Genomic DNA, 26,929 nt, shown 5'->3' with positions numbered 1-26,929 from the left:
ATATACTAACCAGTAGGGGGGCTGGTGAACAGTGGTGAACAATGGTGTTCTGATGATCAATTCAGATGAACTATCGCGTCTCTTCCTGCCAGAGGTTGTAAAATCTTCTATTGTGTCCTGGACAATGAACAATTTGTATACTGTCTTGAACAATGAACAATTTGTATACTGTCTTGAACAATGAACAATTTGTATAGTCAATAATATTATTAAAAATATTTTAGTATTATCATTATAATAATTATTATTATCAGTCTCACCTGGAAGTTAGAGAGTAGGCCTATGAAGGCTATTAGGCCTACTGCTTGAGCACAGTCAAAACTCTCGTACCTGCAAGTATAAAATATCTCTCACTATCTCTCTCGCTATCTGTCACTATCTCACTGTATCTCCCGCTATTTCTCTCACTGTCTCTCACGATCTTTCACTGTCTCTCACTATCTAACTTTCACTGTCTCTCTCACTGTGGAGAACTGGTTAGATAAGTACACTTCCCAGCATGGAGCAAAGATATAACAAACTGTACGTATCTTCTAACATCAGGTTTTCCAGCAGTTACTTCCTGGACACGCCTTCTAGTTGGTTTTTCAGCAGTTGCTCCCTGGACACGCCTTCTGGTTGGTTTTCCAGCAGTTGCTCCCTGGACACGCTTTCTGGTTGGTTTTCTAGCAGTCACTCCCTGGACAGGTCTTATGGTTGGTTTTCCAGCAGTCGCATCCTGGACACGCCTTCTGGTTGGTTTTCCAGCAGTCACTCCCTGGACACGCCTTCTGCTTGGTTTTAAAGCAATTGCTCCCTGGACACGCCTTCTGGTTGGTTTTCCAGCAGTCACACCCTGGACACGCCTTCTGGTTGGTTTTCCAGCAGCTGCTCCCTGGGCACGCCTTCTTGTTGGTTTTCCAGCAGTTGCTCCCTGGACACGCCTTCTGGTTGGTTTTCCAGCAGTCGCCCCCTGGACACGCCTTCTGGTTGGTTTTCCAGCAGTCGCTCCCTGGACACGTCTTCTGGTTGGTTTTCCAGCAGTTGCTCCCTGGACAGGCCTTCTTGTTGGTTTTCCAGCAGTCGCTCCCTGGACACGCCTTCTGGTTGGTTTTCCAGCAGCTGCTCCCTGGGCACGACTTCTGGTTGGTTTTCCAGCAGTTGCTCCCTGGACACGCCTTCTGGTTGGTTTTCCAGCAGTCGCCCCCTGGACACGCCTTCTGGTTGGTTTTCCAGCAGTCGCTCCCTGGACACGTCTTCTGGTTGGTTTTCCAGCAGTTGCTCCCTGGACACGTCTTCTGGTTGGTTTTCCAGCAGTTGCTCCCTGGACACGCCTTGTGGTTGGTTTTCCAGCAGTTGCTCCCTGGACACGCTTTCTGGTTGGTTTTCTAGCAGTCACTCCCTGGACAGGTCTTATGGTTGGTTTTCCAGCAGTCGCATCCTGGACACGCCTTCTGGTTGGTTTTCCAGCAGTCAATCCCTGGACACGCCTTCTGCTTGGTTTTAAAGCAATTGCTCCCTGGACACGCCTTCTGGTTGGTTTTCCAGCAGTCACACCCTGGACACGCCTTCTGGTTGGTTTTCCAGCAGCTGCTCCCTGGGCACGCCTTCTTGTTGGTTTTCCAGCAGTTGCTCCCTGGACACGCCTTCTGGTTGGTTTTCCAGCAGTCGCCCCCTGGACACGCCTTCTGGTTGGTTTTCCAGCAGTCGCTCCCTGGACACGTCTTCTGGTTGGTTTTCCAGCAGTTGCTCCCTGGACAGGCCTTCTTGCTGGTTTTCCAGCAGTCGCTCCCTGGACACGCCTTCTGGTTGGTTTTCCAGCAGCTGCTCCCTGGGCACGACTTCTGGTTGGTTTTCCAGCAGTTGCTCCCTGGACACGCCTTCTGGTTGGTTTTCCAGCAGTCGCCCCCTGGACACGCCTTCTGGTTGGTTTTCCAGCAGTCGCTCCCTGGACACGTCTTCTGGTTGGTTTTCCAGCAGTTGCTCCCTGGACAGGCCTTCTTGTTGGTTTTCCAGCAGTCGCTCCCTGGACACGCCTTCTGGTTGGTTTTCCAGCAGCTGCTCCCTGAGCACGACTTCTGGTTGGTTTTCCAGCAGTTGCTCCCTGGACACGCCTTCTGGTTGGTTTTCCAGCAGTTGCTCCCTGGACACGCTTTCTGGTTGGTTTTCCAGCAGTTGCTCGCTGGACACGTCTTTTGTTTGGTTTTCCAGCAGTCACTCCCTGGACACGCTTTCTGGTTGGTTTTCCAGCAGTCGCTCCCTGGACACGCTTTCTGGTTGGTTTTCCAGCAGTCGCTCCCTGAACACGCCTTCTGGTTGGTTTTCCAGCAGTCGCTCCCTGAACACACCTTCTGGTTGGTTTTCCAGCAGTCGCTCCCTGGACACGCTTTCTGGTTGGTGTAGTTGTGTCCACAGCGGCTGTTAAATAGTGAGTTATAATTTACAATTTGTTCCAAAGGAGCATATATTCAACATTTCTCAAATATTACATGTGATGCTGAGTAATACTTACTTGCTTTGGGTGAATCACCCTCGTGTTATGGAATGTATTGGTAACTCCAGTCAAGTCTCACCTGTACCTGTTAGCTGCAGCTAACTTAAGAAAATGTGGGTATGTCTGAACTTACCTGAGTATTGTAACTGATCCAGTTTCCCCTAGTTTGTTGTAGGGGAGATGTTATCCAGGTACCGTTGTATTGAGTAGGATGCTACAGATACCTCGTTATAGTGTTCTCACTCGTTGATAGGGAGTCACTTTGGCCATTCGTTATGCGATATTTTGATCCTTTGTTCATATCACCTGACTGTGCACCGCCACACAAACTTTTACACTTTATCGGGATTATACTGCAGATTATACACTTGTGTTTCCTTTTAACACTAGTTTGTGACGTGTTCACATTTTGATGTCTGAATTCAACGTGTCTTGTCGCGCTGACCAACAACCACCAGTTCATCGTCCCCACAAAAGAACTGCTGAGTTCAGCTTTACATACTCTCGTTGTTACACATTGCAACAAGGAATAACACCAGAAGGTCGTTTCCTTGTTGTTTAGCTGTAGACTAGAAGTCATAATGTTCCTGACTTGTAAACCAGGTGGGTAGCAGGTTGTCTCTTAATTTTCTTGCTATTGGGAAAAGAGTAATTACTCTCATATGACTCCCATTGTGTTAATTCTGGTTGCACAGACTAACAACGAGAGTATGTAAAGCTGAACTCAGCAGTTCTTTTGTAGGGGCGATGAACTGGTGGTTGTTGGTCAGCGCGACAAGACACGTTGAATTCAGACATCAGAATGTGAACACGTCACAAACTAATGGTAAAAGGAAACACAAGTGTATAATCTGCGGTATAATCCCGATAAAGTGTAAAAGTTTGTGTGGCGGTGCACAGTCAGGTGATATGAACAAAGGGTCAAAATATCGCATAACGAATGGCCAAAGTGACTCCCTATCAACGAGTGAGAACACTATAACGGGGTATCTGTAGCATCCTACTCAATACAACGGTACCTGGATAACATCTCCCCTACAACAAACTAGGGGAAACTGGATCAGTTACAATACTCAGGTAAGTTCAGACATACCCACATTTTCTTAAGTTAGCTGCAGCTAACAGGTACAGGTGAGACTTGACTGGAGTTACCAATACATTCCATAACACGAGGGTGATTCACCCAAAGCAAGTAAGTATTACTCAGCATCACATGTAATATTTGAGAAATGTTGAATATATGCTCCTTTGGAACAAATTGTAAATTATAACTCACTATTTAACAGCCGCTGTGGACACAACTACACCAACCAGAAAGCGTGTCCAGGGAGCGACTGCTGGAAAACCAACCAGAAGGTGTGTTCAGGGAGCGACTGCTGGAAAACCAACCAGAAGGCGTGTTCAGGGAGCGACTGCTGGAAAACCAACCAGAAAGCGTGTCCAGGGAGCGACTGCTGGAAAACCAACCAGAAAGCGTGTCCAGGGAGTGACTGCTGGAAAACCAACCAGAAGGCGTGTCCAGGGAGTGACTGCTGGAAAACCAACCAGAAAGCGTGTCTAGGGAGCGACTGCTGGAAAACCAACCAGAAAGCGTGTCCAGGGAGTGACTGCTGGAAAACCAACCAGAAGGCGTGTCCAGGGAGTGACTGCTGGAAAATCAACCAGAAAGCGTGTCCAGGGAGTGACTGCTGGAAAACCAACCAGAAGGCGTGTCCAGGGAGTGACTGCTGGAAACCCTGGTGTTAAAAGTTCTGCATGTTATATCCGTGTTTCATGCTGGGAAGTGCACTTGTCTAACAAGTTCTCCACAAGTTTGAAGGAAGAGTCAGGGCTAAGTCACTCAAGGGGCTGAGGGGCTGAGGGGCTGAGGGGCTGAGGGGCTGAGGGGCTGAGGGGCTGAGGGGCTTAGGGGCTGAGGGGCTGATGGGCTGAGGGGCTGAGGGGCTGAGGGGCTGAGGGGCTGAGGGGCTGAGGGGCTGAGAGACTGAGGGGCTGAGGGGCTGGGATATACCCCGTTCTTTAGTGGAGATTTTCCCCATACTCACTGTCTTTCTCTATATCACTATCTCTCACTGTCTTACAATCTCTCACTGTCTTACAATCTCTCACTGTCTTACAATCTCTCACTGTCTTACAATCTCTCACTGTCTTACAATCTCTCACTGTCTTACAATCTCTCACTGTCTTACAATCTCTCACTGTCTTACAATCTCTCACTGTCTTACAATCTCTCACTGTCTTACAATCTCTCACTGTCTTACAATCTCTCACTGTCTTACAATCTCTCACTGTCTTACAATTTCTCACTGTCTTACAATCTCTCACTGTCTTACAATCTCTCACTGTCTTACAATCTCTCACTGTCTTACAATCTCTCACTGTCTTACAATCTCTCACTGTCTTACAATCTCTCACTGTCTTACAATCTCTCACTGTCTTACAATCTCTCACTGTCTTACAATCTCTCACTGTCTTACAATCTCTCACTATCTTACAATCTCTCACTGTCTTACAATCTCTCACTGTCTTACAATCTCTCACTATCTTACAATCTCTCACTGTCTTACAATCTCTCACTATCTTACAATCTCTCACTGTCTTACAATCTCTCACTGTCTTACAATCTCTCACTGTCTTACAATCTCTCACTGTCTTACAATCTCTCACTGTCTTACAATCTCTCACTGTCTTACAATCTCTCACTATCTTACAATCTCTCACTGTCTTACAATCTCTCACTATCACTTTACCTCTCTCAATATCTTACTATTTTCCTCTATATTTCTTGATAGGCCTAAGCACTAAATTGCCAGTAATAAGCCTAAAGCCAAAATAACAGACACTTATAGGCCGAGAAAAATATCTAATATACTGCCTATATTGGGCCTAAAAAAAAAACTCACATAGGATTAAAATCTAAAAAAAAAGCATTTATAGGCCTAAAAAATCTTTAATAGGCTTAAGAAAAGACCTTCTAACATTCATAAAAAAACAGAAACAAAAACTTTCAGAATAATAGGCCAAAAAAATTGAAAAAGATAAGAGGACAAAAACTAAAAGTAGTCTATAATAGGCCTTAAAAGGCTTCTAATAGGCTTATAAAAAACCCTCTATCAGGCCTAAAACTTTAAAAGCCCATAACAGGCCAAAAAATCTCTGCTTGTAGTAAGACAAAAAACTAGCCTGATATAGCCCTAAGAAAGCCTGAAATAGGCCTAAAACATGCCTGTAATAGGCCTAAAGATATGCCTGTAATAGGCCTAAAAACAAGCCAGTAATAAGCCTGAAAGTAAGCATTTAATAGATATACAAACTAGCAATTGGTCTTAAAAGCCTATAACAAGCCTAAAAACTAACCTGCAATAGGCCTAAAAACAGGTTTACAATAAGCTTCAAAACATACTATAATGGACCTAAAATGAAAAAGGGCCTACAATAGGCCTAAAACAATAAAAAAGATAATAGGCATAAAGCAAGGAATATCTATGTTAGGCCTAAAACAGGAAAATGAGGTTAGAATAGGCCAAAAAGCCAAAATCAATATAATAGGCCTAAAACAAAAAATAACCCACATTAGGACAAAAAGAAAAAAAATGCCTATAATAGTGTTAAAACAAGAAAATGAGCATAAATAGGCCTAAAACAAGTAAAACCAGCATATAATAGGTCTAAAACAAAACAAGGTACAATAGGCCTAAAATGAAATGAGCCTATAACAGGACTAAAACAAGATCAAGGAGCCTATAATAGGTCTAAAAGAAGAGAAAAGAGCCTACCACAGGGCTAACACAACAGATGTAAAAAAGACAAATAAGCCTAAAACAAGAGAAAAAGTACCTAATAGGCCTAAAAAAGAGAAAAAAGAGCCTATATTAGGCCTAAAACAAGACAAAAGAGCCTGTAATAGGCCTAAAGCAAGACAAAAGAGCCTGAAATAGGCCTAAAACATTACAAAAGAGCCTGTAATAGGTCTAAAACAATACAAAAGAGCCTGTAATAGGCCTAAAACAATACAAAAGAGCCTGTAATAGGCATAAAACAAGACAAAAGAGCCTGTAATAGGCCTAAAGCAAGACAAAAGAGCCTGTAATAGGCCTAAAACAATACAAAAGAGCCTGTAATAGGCCTAAAACAATACAAAAGAGCCTGTAATAGGCCTAAAACAATACAAAAGAGCCTGTAATAGGCCTAAAACAATACAAAAGAGCCTGTAATAGGCCTAAAACAAGAAAAAAGAGCCTATAAAAGAAATAATAAAGAAAAGAGAACCTATAATAGGCCTAGCAGCAAACATGTAGTGAACGTACGAGTATCTGGGTGAGTCAGACATAATGATCCCGGTGACAGTCTTCACGACCCTTGTATTGTCTCAACCTGAAACATGAGGAAGATATTGTCAGTGTAGGTATACTGACAGTGTATAATGTCAGTGTAAGTATACTGACAGTGTATAATGTCAGTGTAAGTATACTGACAGTGTATATTGTCAGTGTAAGTATACTGACAGTGTATATTGTCAGTGTAAGTATACTGACAGTGTATAATGTCAGTGTAAGTATACTGACAGTGTATATTGTCAGTGTAAGTATACTGACAGTGTATATTGTCAGTGTAAGTATACTGACAGTGTATAATGTCAGTGTAAGTATACTGACAGTGTATATTGTCAGTGTAAGTATACTGACAGTGTATATTGTCAGTGTAGGTATACTGACAGTGTATAATGTCAGTGTAAGTATACTGACAGTGTATAATGTCAGTGTAAGTATACTGACAGTGTATAATGTCAGTGTAGGTATACTGACAGTGTATAATGACGGTGTAGGTATACTGACAGTGTATAATGACGGTGTAGGTATACTGACAGTGTAAAATGTCGGTGTAAGTATACTGACAGTGTATATTGTCAGTGTAAGTATACTGACAGTGTATAATGTCAGTGTAAGTATACTGACAGTGTATAATGTCAGTGTAAGTATACTGACAGTGTATAATGTCAGTGTAAGTATACTGACAGTGTATAATGTCAGTGTAAGTATACTGACAGTGTATAATGTCAGTGTAAGTATACTGACAGTGTATATTGTCAGTGTAAGTATACTGACAGTGTATAATGTCAGTGTAAGTATACTGACAGTGTATATTGTCAGTGTAAGTATACTGACAGTGTATATTGTCAGTGTAAGTATACTGACAGTGTATAATGTCAGTGTAAGTATACTGACAGTGTATATTGTCAGTGTAAGTATACTGACAGTGTATATTGTCAGTGTAAGTATACTGACAGTGTATATTGTCAGTGTAAGTATACTGACAGTGTATATTGTCAGTGTAAGTATACTGACAGTGTATATTGTCAGTGTAAGTATACTGACAGTGTATAATGTCAGTGTAAGTATACTGACAGTGTATATTGTCAGTGTAAGTATACTGACAGTGTATAATGTCAGTGTAAGTACACTGACAGTGTATATTGTCAGTGTAGGTATACTGACAGTGTATAATGTCAGTGTAAGTATACTGACAGTGTATATTGTCAGTGTAAGTATACTGACAGTGTATAATGTCAGTGTAAGTATACTGACAGTGTATAATGTCAGTGTAAGTATACTGACAGTGTATAATGACGGTGTAAGTATCCTGACAGTGTATAATGTCAGTGTAAGTATACTGACAGTGTATAATGTCAGTGTAAGTATACTGACAGTGTATAATGTCAGTGTAATTATACTGACAGTGTATAATGTCAGTGTAAGTATACTGACAGTGTATAAGGTCAGTGTAAGTATACTGACAGTGTATAATGTCAGTGTAAGTATACTGACAGTGTATAATGTCAGTGTAAGTATACTGACAGTGTATAATGTCAGTGTAAGTATACTGACAGTGTATAATGTCAGTGTAAGTATACTGACAGTGTATAATGTAGGTGTAAGTATACTGACAGTGTATAATGTCAGTGTAAGTATACTGACAGTGTATAATGTCAGTGTAATTATACTGACAGTGTATAATGTAGGTGTAAGTATACTGACAGTGTATAATGTCGGTGTAGATATATTGACAGTGTATAATGTCAGTGTAAGTATCCTGACAGTGTATAATGACGGTATAAGTATACAGACAGTGTATAATGACGGTGTAAGTATACTGACAGTGTATAATGTCAGTGTAAGTATACTGACAGTGTATAATGACGGTATAAGTATACAGACAGTGTATAATGACGGTGTAAGTATACTGACAGTGTATAATGTCGGTGTAGATATACTGACAGTGTATAATGATGGTGTAGTTATACTGACAGTGTATAATGTCAGTGTAAGTATACTGACAGTGTACAATGTCGGTGTAAATATACTGACAGTGTATAATGTCAGTGTAAGTATACTGACAGTGTATAATGACGGTGTAAGTATACTGACAGTGTATAATGTCAGTGTAAGTATACTGACAGTGTATAATGACGGTGTAAGTATACTGACAGTGTATAATGTCAGTGTAAGTATACTGACAGTGTATAATGCCAGTGTAAGTATACTGACAGTGTATAATGACGGTGTAAGTATACTGACAGTGTATAATGTCGGTGCAAGTATCCTGACAGTGTATAATGTCGGTGTAAGTATACTGACAGTGTATAATGTCAGTGTAAGTATACTGACAGTGTATAATGTCAGTGTAAGTATACTGACAGTGTATAATGTCGGTGTAGGTATCCTGACAGTGTATAATGTCAGTGTAAGTATACTGACAGTGCATAATGTCAGTGTAAGTATACTGACAGTGTATAATGTCAGTGTAAGTATACTGACAGTGTATAATGTCAGTGTAAGTATACTGACAGTGTATAATGTCAGTGTAAGTATACTGACAGTGTATAATGTCGGTGTAGATATACTGACAGTGTATAATGATGGTGTAGATATACTGACAGTGTATAATGTCAGTGTAAGTATACTGAGAGTGTATAATGTCGGTGTAAGTATACTGACAGTGTATAATGTCGGTGTAGATATACTGACAGTGTATAATGTCGGTGTAGATATACTGACAGTGTATAATGTCGGTGTAGATATACTGACAGTGTATAATGTCGGTGTAGATATACTGACAGTGTATAATGTCGGTGTAGATATACTGACAGTGTATAATGACGGTGTAAGTATACTGACAGTGTATAATGTCGGTGTAAATATACTGACAGTGTATAATGACGGTGTAAGTATACTGACAGTGTATAATGTCAGTGTAAGTATACTGACAGTGTATAATGTCGGTGTAGATATACTGACAGTGTATAATGACGGTGTAAGTATACTGACAGTGTATAATGTCAGTGTAAGTATACTGACAGTGTATAATGTCGGTGTAGATATACTGACAGTGTATAATGACGGTGTAAGTATACTGACAGTGTATAATGTCAGTGTAAGTATACTGACAGTGTATAATGTCGGTGTAGATATACTGACAGTGTATAATGACGGTATAAGTATACTGACAGTGTATAATGACGGAGAAAGTACAATGACAGTGTATAATGACGGTGTAATTATACTGACAGTGTATATTGTCGGTGTAAGTATACTGACAGTGTATAATGTCGGTGTAGATATACTGACAGTGTATAATGATGTAGATATACTGACAGTGTATAATGACGGTGTAAGTATACTGACAGTGTATAATGATGGTGTAAGTATACTGACAGTGTATATTGTCGGTGTAAGTACACTGACAGTGTATAATGTCAGTGTAAGTATACTGACAGTGTATATTGTCGGTGTAAGTATACTGACAGTCTATATTGTCAGTGTAGATATACTGACAGCGTATAATGTCAGTGTAGATATATTGACAGTGTAAAATGTCAGTGTAAGTACACTGACAGTGTATAATGTCAGTGTAAGTATACTGACAGTGTGTAATTACTGTGTAAGTACACTGACAGTGTATAATGTCATTGTAAGTATACTGAAATTGTATAATGTCAGTGTAAGTATACTGACAGTGTATAATGTCAGTGAAAGTATACTGACAGTGTATATTGTCGGTGTAAGTATACTGACAGTGTATAATGTTAGTGTAAGTATACTGACAGTGTATAATCTCAGTGTAAGTATACTGACAGTGTATAATGTCGGTGTAGATATACTGACAGTGTATAATGTCAGTGTAGATATATTGACAGTGTATAATGTTATTGTAAGTATACTGACAGTGTATAATGTCAGTGTAAGTATACTGACAGTGTATATTGTCAGTGTAAGTATACTGACAGTGTATAATGTCAGTGTAAGTACACTGACAGTGTATAATGTCAGTGTAAGTATACTGACAGTGTATAATGTTATTGTAAGTATACTGACAGTGTATAATGTCAGTGTAAGTATACTGACATTGTATAATGTCAGTGTAAGTATACTGACAGTGTATAATGTCAGTGTAAGTATACTGACAGTGTATAATGTCAGTGTAAGTATACTGACAGTGTATAATGTCAGTGTAAGTATACTGACAGTGTATAATGTCAGTGTAAGTATACTGACAGTGTATAATGTCAGTGTAAGTATACTGACAGTGTACAATGTCGGTGTAAGTATACTGACAGTGTATAATCTCAGTGTAAGAATACTGACAGTGTATAATGTCGGTGTAGATATATTGACAGTGTATAATGTCAGTGTAAGTATACTGACAGTGTATAATGTCAGTGTAAGTATACTGACAGTGTATAATGTCAGTGTAAGTATACTGACAGTGTATAATCTCAGCGTTAGTATACTGACAGTGTATAATGTCAGTGTAAGTATACTGACAGTGTATAATGTCAGTGTAAGTATACTAACAGTGTATAATGTCGGTGTAAGTATACTGACAGTGTATAATCTCAGTGTAAGTATACTGACAGTGTATAATGTCGGTGTAGATATACTGACAGTGTATAATGATGGTGTAGATATACTGACAGTGTATAATGTCAGTGTAAGTATACTGACAGTGTATAATGTCAGTGTAAGTATACTGACAGTGTATAATGTCGGTGTAAGTATACTGACAGTGTATAATCTCAGTGTAAGTATACTGACAGTGTATAATGTCAGTGTAAGTATACTGACAGTGTATAATCTCAGTGTAAGTATACTGACAGTGTATAATGTCGGTGTAGATATATTGACAGTGTATAATGTCAGTGTATGTATACTGACAGTGTATAATGTCAGTGTAAGTATACTGACAGTGTATAATGTCAGTGTAAGAATACTGACAGTGTATAATGTCGGTGTCAGTACACTGACAGTGTATAATGTCTGTGTATGTATACTGACAGTGTATGTATACAGAGAGTGTATTCATACAGACAGTGTATGTATATTGTTAGGGTATGTATACTGACTCTCAAGTGTCAATGATACTACACTACACAAGGTAGTGTAGTACACTGTAGTGTATACAACACTACACAGTGTATACTACACTACACAGTGTATACTACACTACACAGTGTATACCACACTGCACAGTGTATGCTACACTACACAGTGTATACCACACTACACAGTGTATGCTACACTACACAGTGTATACCACACTACACAGTGTATGCTACACTACACAGTGTATGCTACACTACACAGTGTATACTACACTACACAGTGTATACTACACTACACAGTGTATGCTACACTACACAGTGTATGCTACACTACACAGTGTATACTACACTACACAGTGTATACTACACTACAGTGTATGCTACACTACACAGTGTATACTACACTACACAGTGTATACTACACTACACAGTGTATACTACACTACACAGTGTATACTACACTACAGTGTATACTACACTACACAGTGTATACTACACTACACAGTGTATGCTACACTACACAGTGTATACTGCACTACACAGTGTATACTACACTACAGTGTATGCTACACTACACAATGTATACTACACTACACAGTGTATACTACACTACACAGTGTATACTACACTACACAGTGTATACAACACTACACAGTGTATACTACACTACAGTGTATACTACACTACACAGTGTATACTACACTACACAGTGTATGCTACACTACACAGTGTATACTACACTACACAGTGTATACTACACTACAGTGTATGCTACACTACACAGTGTATACTACACTACAGTGTATACTACACTACAGTGTATACTACACTACACAGTGTATGCTACACTACACAGTGTATGCTACACTACAGTGTATGCTACACTACAGTGTATACTACACTACACAGTGTATACCACACTACACAGTGTATACTAAACTACACAGTGTATACTACACTACACAGTGTATACTACACTACACAGTGTATACTACACTACACAGTGTATACTACACTACACAGTGTATACTACACTACACAGTGTATACTACACTACACAGTGTATACTACACTACACCGTGTATACTACACTACACAGTGTATGCTACACTACACAGTGTATACTACACTACACAGTGTATGCTACACTACACAGTGTATACTACACTACACAGTGTATGCTACACTACACAGTGTATACTACACTACACAGTGTATGCTACACTACACAGTGTATACTACACTACACAGTGTATACTACACTACACAGTGTATGCTACACTACACAGTGTATACTACACTACACCGTGTATACTACACTACACAGTGTATGCTACACTACACAGTGTATACTACACTACACAGTGTATGCTACACTACACAGTGTATACTACACTACACAGTGTATGCTACACTACACAGTGTATACTACACTACACAGTGTATGCTACACTACACAGTGTATACTACACTACACAGTGTATACTACACTACACAGTGTATGCTACACTACACAGTGTATACTACACTACACAGTGTATGCTACACTACACAGTGTATACTACACTACAGTGTATACTACACTACACAGTGTATACTACACTACACAGTGTATGCTACACTACAGTGTATGCTACACTACACAATGTATACCACAATACACAGTGTATACTACACTACACAGTGTATACTACACTACACAGTGTATACTACAGTACACAGTGTATACTACACTACACAGTGTATACTACACTACAGTGTATGCTACACTACACAGTGTATACTACACTACAGTGTATGCTACACTACACAGTGTATACTACACTACACAGTGTATACTACACTACACAGTGTATACTACACTACAGTGTATACTACACTACAGTGTATGCTACACTACACAGTGTATACTACACTACACAGTGTATACTACACTACACAGTGTATACTACACTACAGTGTATACTACACTACAGTGTATGCTACACTACAGTGTATACTACACTACAGTGTATGCTACACTACACAGTGTATACTACACTACAGTGTATACTACACTACAGTGTATGCTACACTACACAGTGTATACTACACTACACAGTGTATACTACACTACACAGTGTATACTACACTACAGTGTATACTACACTACAGTGTATGCTACACTACACAGTGTATACCACAATACACAGTGTATACTACACTACACAGTGCATACTACACTACACAGTGTATACTACACTACACAGTGTATACTACACTACACAGTGTATACTACACTACAGTGTATGCTACACTACACAGTGTATACTACACTACAGTGTATACTACACTACAGTGTATGCTACACTACACAGTGTATACTACACTACACAGTGTATACTACACTACACAGTGTATACTACACTACACAGTGTATACTACACTACACAGTGTATACTACACTACACAGTGTATACTACACTACAGTGTATGCTACACTACACAGTGTATACTACACTACACAGTGTATACTACACTACACAGTGTATACTACACTACACAGTGTATACTACACTACAGTGTATACTACACTACAGTGTATACTACACTACAGTGTATGCTACACTACACAGTGTATACTACACTACACAGTGTATACTACACTACACAGTGTATACTACACTACACAGTGTATACTACACTACACAGTGTATACTACACTACAGTGTATGCTACACTACACAGTGTATACTACACTACACAGTGTATACTACACTACACAGTGTATACTACACTACACAGTGTATACTACACTACAGTGTATACTACACTACAGTGTATACTACACTACAGTGTATGCTACACTACACAGTGTATACTACACTACACAGTGTATACTACACTACACAGTGTATACTACACTACACAGTGTATACTACACTACACAGTGTATACTACACTACACAGTGTATACTACACTACAGTGTATACTACACTACAGTGTATACTACACTACAGTGTATGCTACACTACACAGTGTATACCACAATACACAGTGTATACTACACTACACAGTGTATACTACACTACACAGTGTATACTACACTACACAGTGTATACTACACTACAGTGTATGCTACACTACACAGTGTATACTACACTACAGTGTATGCTACACTACACAGTGTATACTACACTACACAGTGTATACTACACTACACAGTGTATACTACACTACAGTGTATACTACACTACAGTGTATGCTACACTACACAGTGTATACTACACTACACAGTGTATACTACACTACAGAGTGTATACTACACTACACAGTGTATACTACACTACACAGTGTATACTACACTACACAGTGTATACTACACTACAGTGTATGCTACACTACACAGTGTATACTACACTACACAGTGTATACTACACTACACAGTGTATACTACACTACACAGTGTATACTACACTACAGTGTATACTACACTACAGTATATACTACACTACAGTGTATGCTACACTACACAGTGTATACTACACTACACAGTGTATACTACACTACACAGTGTATACTACACTACACAGTGTATACTACACTACACAGTGTATACTACACTACAGTGTATGCTACACTACACAGTGTATACTACACTACACAGTGTATACTACACTACACAGTGTATACTACACTACACAGTGTATACTACACTACACAGTGTATACTACACTACAGTGTATGCTACACTACACAGTGTATACTACACTACACAGTGTATACTACACTTCAGTGTATGCTACACTACACAGTGTATACTACACTACACAGTGTATACTACACTACACAGTGTATACTACACTACACAGTGTATACTACACTACACAGTGTATACTACACTACACAGTGTATACTACACTACAGTGTATGCTACACTACACAGTGTATACTACACTACACAGTGTATACTACACTACACAGTGTATACTACACTACACAGTGTATACTACACTACACAGTGTATACTACACTACAGTGTATGCTACACTACACAGTGTATACTACACTACACAGTGTATACTACACTACACAGTGTATGCTACACTACACAGTGTATACTACACTACAGTGTATGCTACACTACACAGTGTATACTACACTACACAGTGTATACTACACTACACAGTGTATACTACACTACACAGTGTATACTACACTACACAGTGTATACTACACTACACAGTGTATGCTACACTACACAGTGTATACTACACTACAGTGTATGCTACACTACAGTGTATGCTACACTACAGTGTATACTACACTCCACAGTGTATGCTACACTACACAGTGTATGCTACACTACACAGTGTATACTACACTACACAGTGTATACTACACTACACAGTGTATACTACACTAAACAGTGTATACTACACTACACAGTGTATACTACACTACACAGTGTATGCTACACTACACAGTGTATACTACACTACAGTGTATGCTACACTACAGTGTATGCTACACTACAGTGTATACTACACTACACAGTGTATGCTACACTACACAGTGTATGCTACACTACACAGTGTATACTACACTACACAGTGTATGCTACACTACAGTGTATGCTACACTACACAGTGCATACTACACTACAGTGTATGCTACACTACACAGTGTATACTACACTACAGTGTATGCTACACTACACAGTGTATGCTACACAACACAGTGTATGCTACACTACACAGTGTATGCTACACTACACAGTGTATGCTACACTACATAGTGTATGCTACACTACACAGTGTATACTACACTACAGTGTATGCTACACTGCACAGTGTATGCTACACTACAGTGTATGCTACACTACACAGTGTATACTACACTACACAGTGTATACTACACTACACAGTGTATACTACACTACAGTGTATGCTACACTACACAGTGTATGCTACACTACACAGTGTATGCTACACTACACAGTGTATACTACACTACAGTGTATACTACACTACAGTGTATGCTACACTACACAGTGTATGCTACACTACACAGTGTATGCTACACTACACAGTGTATGCTACACTACAGTGTATGATACACTACACAGTGTATACTACACTACACAGTGTATACTACACTACAGTGTATGCTACACTACACAGTGTATACTACACTACACAGTGTATACTACACTACAGTGTATACTACACTACACAGTGTATACTACACTACACAGTGTATGCTACACTACACAGTGTATACTACACTACACAGTGTATACTACACTACACAGTGTATGCTACACTACACAGTGTATACTACACTACACAGTGTATACTACACTACACAGTGTATACTACACTACACAGTGTATGCTACACTACACAGTGTATACTACACTACACAGTGTATACTACACTACACAGTGTATACTACACTACACAGTGTATGCTACACTACACAGTGTATACTACACTACACAGTGTATACTACACTACACAGTGTATACTACACTACACAGTGTATGCTACACTACACAGTGTATACTACACTACAGTGTATACTACACTACAGTGTATGCTACACTACAGTGTATACTACACTACAGTGTATGCTACACTACAGTGTATACTACACTACACAGTGTATACTACACTACAGTGTATGCTACACTACACAGTGTATACTACACTACAGTGTATGCTACACTACACAGTGTATGCTACACTACACAGTGTATGCTACACTACACAGTGTATGCTACACTACACAGTGTATGCTACACTACACAGTGTATACTACACTACACAGTGTATACTACACTACACAGTGTATGCTACACTACACAGTGTATGCTACACTACACAGTGTATGCTACACTACACAGTGTATGCTACACTACACAGTGTATGCTACACTACACAGTGTATGCTACACTACAGTGTATGCTACACTACACAGTGTATACTACACTACACAGTGTATGCTACACTACACAGTGTATGCTACACTACAGTGTATGCTACACTACAGTGTATGCTACACTACACAGTGTATACTACACTACACAGTGTATGCTACACTACAGTGTATGCTACACTACTCAGTGTATGCTACACTACACAGTGTATGCTACACTACAGTGTATGCTACACTACACAGTGTATGCTACACTACACAGTGTATGCTACACTACAGTGTATGCTACACTACAGTGTATGCTACACTACACAGTGTATGCTACACTACAGTGTATGCTACACTACAGTGTATGCTACACTACACAGTGTATGCTACACTACAGTGTATGCTACACTACAGTGTATGCTACACTACACAGTGTATGCTACACTACAGTGTATGCTACACTACAGTGTATGCTACACTACACAGTGTATGCTACACTACAGTGTATGCTACACTACAGTGTATGCTACACTACACAGTGTATGCTACACTACAGTGTATGCTACACTACAGTGTATGCTACACTACACAGTGTATGCTACACTACAGTGTATGCTACACTACACAGTGTATGCTACACTACACAGTGTATGCTACACTACAGTGTATGCTACACTACACAGTGTATGCTACACTACAGTGTATGCTACACTACACAGTGTATGCTACACTACAGTGTATGCTACACTACACAGTGTATGCTACACTACAGTGTATGCTACACTACAGTGTATGCTACACTACACAGTGTATGCTACACTACACAGTGTATGCTACACTACACAGTGCATGTTACACTACAGTGTATGCTACACTACAGTGTATGCTACACTACACAGTGTATGCTACACTACAGTGTATACTACACTACAGTGTATGCTACACTACACAGTGTATACTACACTACAGTGTATGCTACACTACAGTGTATACTACACTACACAGTGTATGCTACACTACACAGTGTATGCTACACTACAGTGTATGCTACACTACACAGTGTATGCTACACTACACAGTGTATACTACACTACACAGTGTATGCTACACTACACAGTGTATACTACACTACACAGTGTATACTACACTACAGTGTATACTACACTACAGTGTATGCTACACTACAGTGTATACTACACTACAGTGTATACTACACTACACAGTGTATGCTACACTACAGTGTATGCTACACTACACAGTGTATACTACACTACAGTGTATGCTACACTACACAGTGTATGCTACACTACACAGTGTATGCTACACTACACAGTGTATACTACAGTACACAGTGTATGCTACACTACACAGTGTATGCTACACTACACAGTGTATACTACACTACACAGTGTATGCTACACTACACAGTGTATACTACACTACACAGTGTATACTACACTACACAGTGTATACTACACTACACAGTGTATGCTACACTACACAGTGTATGCTACACTACACAGTGTATGCTACACTACACAGTGTATACTACACTACACAGTGTATACTACACTACACAATGTATACTACACTACAGTGTATACTACACTACACAGTGTATACTACACTACACAGTGTATACTACACTACACAGTGTATGCTACACTACACAGTGTATACTACACTACACCGTGTATGCTACACTACAGTGTATGCTACACTACACAGTGTATGCTACACTACAGTGTATGCTACACTACACAGTGTATGCTACACTACACAGTGTATGCTACACTACAGTGTATGCTACACTACACAGTGTATGCTACACTACACAGTGTATGCTACACTACACAGTGTATGCTACACTACACAGTGTATACTACACTACACAGTGTATGCTACACTACACAGTGTATACTACACTACACAGTGTATACTACACTACACAGTGTATGCTACACTACACAGTGTATGCTACACTACACAGTGTATGCTACACTACAGTGTATACCACACTACACAGTGTATGCTACACTACAAAGTGTATGCTACACTACAGTGTATACTACACTACAGTGTATGCTACACTACACAGTGTATGCTACACTACAGTGTATGCTACACTACACAGTGTATGCTACACTACAGTGTATACTACACTACAGTGTATGCTACACTACACAGTGTATACTACACTACAGTGTATGCTACACTACAGTGTATACTACACTACACAGTGTATGCTACACTACACAGTGTATACTACACTACACAGTGTATACTACACTACACAGTGTATACTACACTACACAGTGTATGCTACACTACACAGTGTATGCTACACTACAGTGTATACTACACTACACAGTGTATACTACACTACACAGTGTATGCTACACTACAGTGTATACTACACTACAGTGTATGCTACACTACACAGTGTATGCTACACTACACAGTGTATACTACACTACACAGTGTATGCTACACTACACAGTGTATACTACACTACACAGTGTATACTACACTACACAGTGTATACTACACTACACAGTGTATGCTACACTACACAGTGTATGCTACACTACACAGTGTATGCTACACTACACAGTGTATACTACACTACACAGTGTATACTACACTACACAATGTATACTACACTACAGTGTATACTACACTACACAGTGTATACTACACTACACAGTGTATACTACACTACACAGTGTATGCTACACTACACAGTGTATACTACACTACACCGTGTATGCTACACTACAGTGTATGCTACACTACACAGTGTATGCTACACTACAGTGTATGCTACACTACACAGTGTATGCTACACTACACAGTGTATGCTACACTACAGTGTATGCTACACTACACAGTGTATGCTACACTACACAGTGTATGCTACACTACACAGTGTATGCTACACTACACAGTGTATACTACACTACACAGTGTATGCTACACTACACAGTGTATACTACACTACACAGTGTATACTACACTACACAGTGTATGCTACACTACACAGTGTATGCTACACTACACAGTGTATGCTACACTACAGTGTATACCACACTACACAGTGTATGCTACACTACAAAGTGTATGCTACACTACAGTGTATACTACACTACAGTGTATGCTACACTACACAGTGTATGCTACACTACAGTGTATGCTACACTACACAGTGTATGCTACACTACAGTGTATACTACACTACAGTGTATGCTACACTACACAGTGTATACTACACTACAGTGTATGCTACACTACAGTGTATACTACACTACACAGTGTATGCTACACTACACAGTGTATACTACACTACACAGTGTATACTACACTACACAGTGTATACTACACTACACAGTGTATGCTACACTACACAGTGTATGCTACACTACAGTGTATACTACACTACACAGTGTATACTACACTACACAGTGTATGCTACACTACAGTGTATACTACACTACAGTGTATGCTACACTACACAGTGTATGCTACACTACAGTGTATACTACACTACACAGTGTATGCTACACTACAGTGTATACTACACTACAGTGTATGCTACACTACACAGTGTATGCTACACTACAGTGTATACTACACTACACAGTGTATGCTACACTACACAGTGTATGCTACACTACACAGTGTATGCTACACTACACAGTGTATGCTACACTACACAGTGTATGCTACACTACAGTGTATGCTACACTACAGTGTATGCTACACTACACAGTGTATGCTACACTACACAGTGTATGCTACACTACAGTGTATGCTACACTACAGTGTATGCTACACTACACAGTGTATGCTACTCTACAGTGTATACTACACTACACAGTGTATGCTACACTACACAGTGTATGCTACACTACACAGTGTATGCTACACTACAGTGTATGCTACACTACAGTGTATGCTACACTACACAGTGTATGCTACACTACAGTGTATACTACACTACACAGTGTATGCTACACTACACAGTGTATGCTACACTACACAGTGTATGCTACACTACAGTGTATACTACACTACATTGTATGCTACACTACACAGTGTATACTACACTACAGTGTATGCTACACTACAGTGTATACTACACTACACAGTGTATGCTACACTACACAGTGTATGCTACACTACAGTGTATGCTACACTACACAGTGTATACTACACTACAGTGTATGCTACACTACACAGTGTATGCTACACTACACAGTGTATGCTACACTACACAGTGTATGCTACACTACACAGTGTATGCTACACTACACAGTTTATACTACACTACACAGTGTATACTACACTACACAGTGTATACTACACTACACAGTGTATGCTACACTACACAGTGTATGCTACACTACAGTGTATACTACACTACACAGTGTATACTACACTACACCGTGTATACTACACTACACAGTGTATACTACACTACAGTGTATACTACACTACAAAGTGTATGCTACACTACAGTGTATACTACACTACACAGTGTTTACTACACTACACAGTGTATACTACACTACACAGTGTATACTACACTACACAGTGTATACTACACTACACAGTGTATACTACACTACACTGTGTATACTACACTACACAGTGTATACTACACTACACCGTGTATGCTACACTACACAGTGTATACTACACTACAGTGTATAGTACACTACACAGTGTATGCTACACTACAGTGTATACTACACTACACAGTGTATACTACACTACACAGTGTATACTACACTACACAGTGTATACTACACTACACAGTGTATACTACACTACACAGTGTATACTACACTACACAGTGTATACTACACTACACAGTGTATACTACACTACACAGTGTATACTACACTACACAGTGTATGCTACACTACACAGTGTATACTACACTACACAGTGTATACTACACTACACAGTGTATACTACATTACACAGTGTATGCTACACTACACAGTGTATGCTACACTACAGTGTATGCTACACTACACAGTGTATGCTACACTACACAGTGTATACTACACTACAGTGTATGCTACACTACACAGTGTATACTACACTACACAGTGTATACTACACTACACAGTGTATACTACACTACACAGTGTATGCTACACTACAGTGTATGCTACACTACACAGTGTATACTACACTACGCAGTGTATGCTACACTACAGTGTATACTACACTACACAGTGTATGCTATACTACACAGTGTATGCTACACTACAGTGTATGCTACACTACACAGTGTATACTACACTACAGTGTATGCTACACTACACAGTGTATGCTACACTACAGTGTATACTACACTACACAGTGTATGCTACACTACAGTGTATACTACACTACACAGTGTATGCTACACTACACAGTGTATACTACACTACAGTGTATACTACACTACAGTGTATACTACACTACACAGTGTATGCTACACTACACAGTGTATACTACACTACAGTGTATGCTACACTACACAGTGTATGCTACACTACACTGTGTATGCTACACTACACAGTGTATACTACACTACACAGTATATGCTACACTACACAGTGTATACTACACTACAGTGTATACTACACTACACAGTGTATGCTACACTACAGTGTATGCTACACTACACAGTGTATGCTGCACTACACAGTGTATACTACACTACACAGTGTATACTACACTACACAGTGTATCCTACACTACACAGTATATGCTACACTACACAGTGTATACTACACTACAGTGTATACTACACTACACAGTGTATACTACACTACAGTGTATGCTACACTACAGTGTATACTACACTACAGTGTATACTACACTACACAGTGTATGCTACACTACACAGTGTATCCTACACTACACAGTGTATGCTACACTACAGTGTATGCTACACTACAGTGTATGCTACACTACACAGTGTATACTACACTACACAGTGTATGCTACACTACACAGTGTATGCTACACTACAGTGTATGCTACACTACACAGTGTATACTACACTACACAGTGTATACTACACTACACAGTGTATGCTACACTACACAGTGTATACTACACTACACAGTGTATGCTACACTACACAGTGTATCCTACACTACACAGTGTATGCTACACTACACAGTGTATACTACACTACAGTGTATGCTACACTACACAGTGTATACTACACTACACAGTGTATACTAGACTACACAGTGTATACTAGACTACACAGTGTATACTACACTACACAGTGTATACTACACTACACAGTGTATGCTACACTACACAGTGTATGCTACACTACACAGTGTATACTACACTACACAGTGTATACTACACTACAGTGTATACTACACTACACAGTGTATGCTACACTACAGTGTATACTGCACTACACAGTGTATACTACACTACACAGTGTATACTACACTACACAGTGTATACTACACTACACAGTGTATACTACACTACACAGTGTATGCTACACTACACAGTGTATACTACACTACAGTGTATGCTACACTACAGTGTATGCTACACTACACAGTGTATACTACACTACAGTGTATGCTACACTACACAGTGTATACTACACTACACAGTGTATACTACACTACACAGTGTATACTACACTACACAGTGTATACTACACTACAGTGTATGCTACACTACAGTGTATGCTACACTACACAGTGTATGCTACACTACACAGTGTATGCTACACTACACAGTGTATGCTACACTACACAGTGTATACTACACTACAGTGTATGCTACACTACAGTGTATACTACACTACACAGTGTATGCTACACTACACAGTGTATACTACACTACACAGTGTATGCTACACTACAGTGTATGCTACACTACACAGTGTATACTACACTACACAGTGTATGCTACACTACAGTGTATGCTACACTACACAGTGTATACTACACTACACAGTGTATGCTACACTACACAGTGTATGCTACACTACACAGTGTATGCTACACTACACAGTGTATACTACACTACACAGTGTATGCTACACTACACCTTGTATACTACACTACACAGTGTATGCTACACTACAGTGTATGCTACACTACACCTTGTATACTACACTACACAGTGTATGCTACACTACACCTTGTATACTACACTACACAGTGTATGCTACACTACACAGTGTATACTACACTACAGTGTATGCTACACTACACAGTGTATGCTACACTACAGTGTATACTACACTACACAGTGTATGCTACACTACACAGTGTATGCTACACTACACAGTGTATACTACACTACAGTGTATGCTACACTACAGTGTATACTACACTACTCAGTGTATACTACACTACACAGTGTATACTACACTACACCGTGTATACTACACTACACCTTGTATACTACACTACACAGTGTATGCTACACTACACAGTGTATACTACACTACACAGTGTATGCTACACTACACAGTGTATGCTACACTACAGTGTATACTACACTACACAGTGTATACTACACTACACAGTGTATACTACACTACAGTGTATGCTACACTACAGTGTATACTACACTACACAGTGTATACTACACTACACAGTGTATACTACACTACACCGTGTATACTACACTACACCGTGTATACTACACTACACCTTGTATACTACACTACACAGTGTATGCTACACTACACAGTGTATACTACACTACACAGTGTATACTACACTACACCTTGTATACTACACTACACAGTGTATGCTACACTACACAGTGTATACTACACTACACCGTGTGTACTACACTACACCTTGTATACTACACTACACAGTGTATGCTACACTACAGTGTATACTACACTACACAGTGTATGCTACACTACACAGTGTATGCTACACTACACAGTGTATGCTACACTACACAGTGTATACTACACTACACAGTGTATACTACACTACACAGTGTATGCTACACTACACAGTGTATGCTACACTACACAGTGTATGCTACACTACACAGTGTATGCTACACTACACAGTGTATACTACACTACACAGTGTATACTACACTACACAGTGTATGCTACACTACACCTTGTATACTACACTACACACTGTATACTACACTACACAGTGTATGCTACACTACACAGTGTATACTAGACTACACAGTGTATACTACACTACACAGTGTATGCTACACTACACAGTGTATACTACACTACACAGTGTATGCTACACTACAGTGTATACTACACTACACAGTGTATACTACACTACACAGTGTATACTACACTACACAGTGTATACTACACTACACAGTGTATACTACACTACACAGTGTATACTACATTACACAGTGTATACTACACTACACCGTGTATACTACACTACACCTTGTATACTACACTACACAGTGTATGCTACAATACACAGTGTATACTACACTACACAGTGTATGCTACACTACAGTGTATGCTACACTACAGTGTATACTACACTACACAGTGTATACTACACTACACAGTGTATACTACACTACACAGTGTATACTACACTACACAGTGTATGCTACACTACAGTGTATACTACACTACACAGTGTATACTACACTACACAGTGTATGCTACACTACACAGTGTATACTACACTACACAGTGTATGCTACACTACACAGTGTATACTACACTACACAGTGTATGCTACACTACAGTGTATACTACACTACACAGTGTATACTACACTACACAGTGTATACTACACTACACAGTGTATACTACACTACACAGTGTATGCTACACTACAGTGTATGCTACACTTCACAGTATATACAACACTACACAGTGTATAGTACAGTGCACAGTGTATATACACTGAGATATACACTACACAGTGTATATACACTGAGATATACACTACACAGTGTATACACACTGAGATATACAGTACACAGTGTATATACACTGAGATATACACTACACAGTGTATACACACTGAGAAATACACTACACAGTGTATATACACTGAGATATATACTACACAGTGTATATACACTGAGATATATACTAGACAGTGTTACCAGCACACGAGGAAGTTGCTCACTGCCTCGTGCAGTGTTTGGAGCCCGG

The 26,929-nt window shown here is 39.5% G+C and overlaps 1 long non-coding RNA gene across 1 annotated transcript; it reads right to left on the bottom strand.

The window, feature by feature from the left end:
• Window positions 1-26,929, bottom strand: LOC138851217 (uncharacterized). The gene is made up of 4 exons (XR_011391070.1): window positions 26,881-26,929; window positions 6,781-6,847; window positions 261-330; window positions 1-117 (listed from the first exon to the last, which is right to left on the bottom strand). It is a non-coding gene; the product is annotated as an uncharacterized lncRNA (long non-coding RNA).

The sequence above is a fragment of the Cherax quadricarinatus genome, unplaced genomic scaffold (assembly GCF_038502225.1).
Source record: "Cherax quadricarinatus isolate ZL_2023a unplaced genomic scaffold, ASM3850222v1 Contig130, whole genome shotgun sequence".
Lineage (NCBI taxonomy): Eukaryota > Metazoa > Arthropoda > Malacostraca > Decapoda > Parastacidae > Cherax > Cherax quadricarinatus.
Note: the sequence above shows the minus strand (reverse complement) of the source record. Positions and strands in the feature narration are given on the sequence as shown.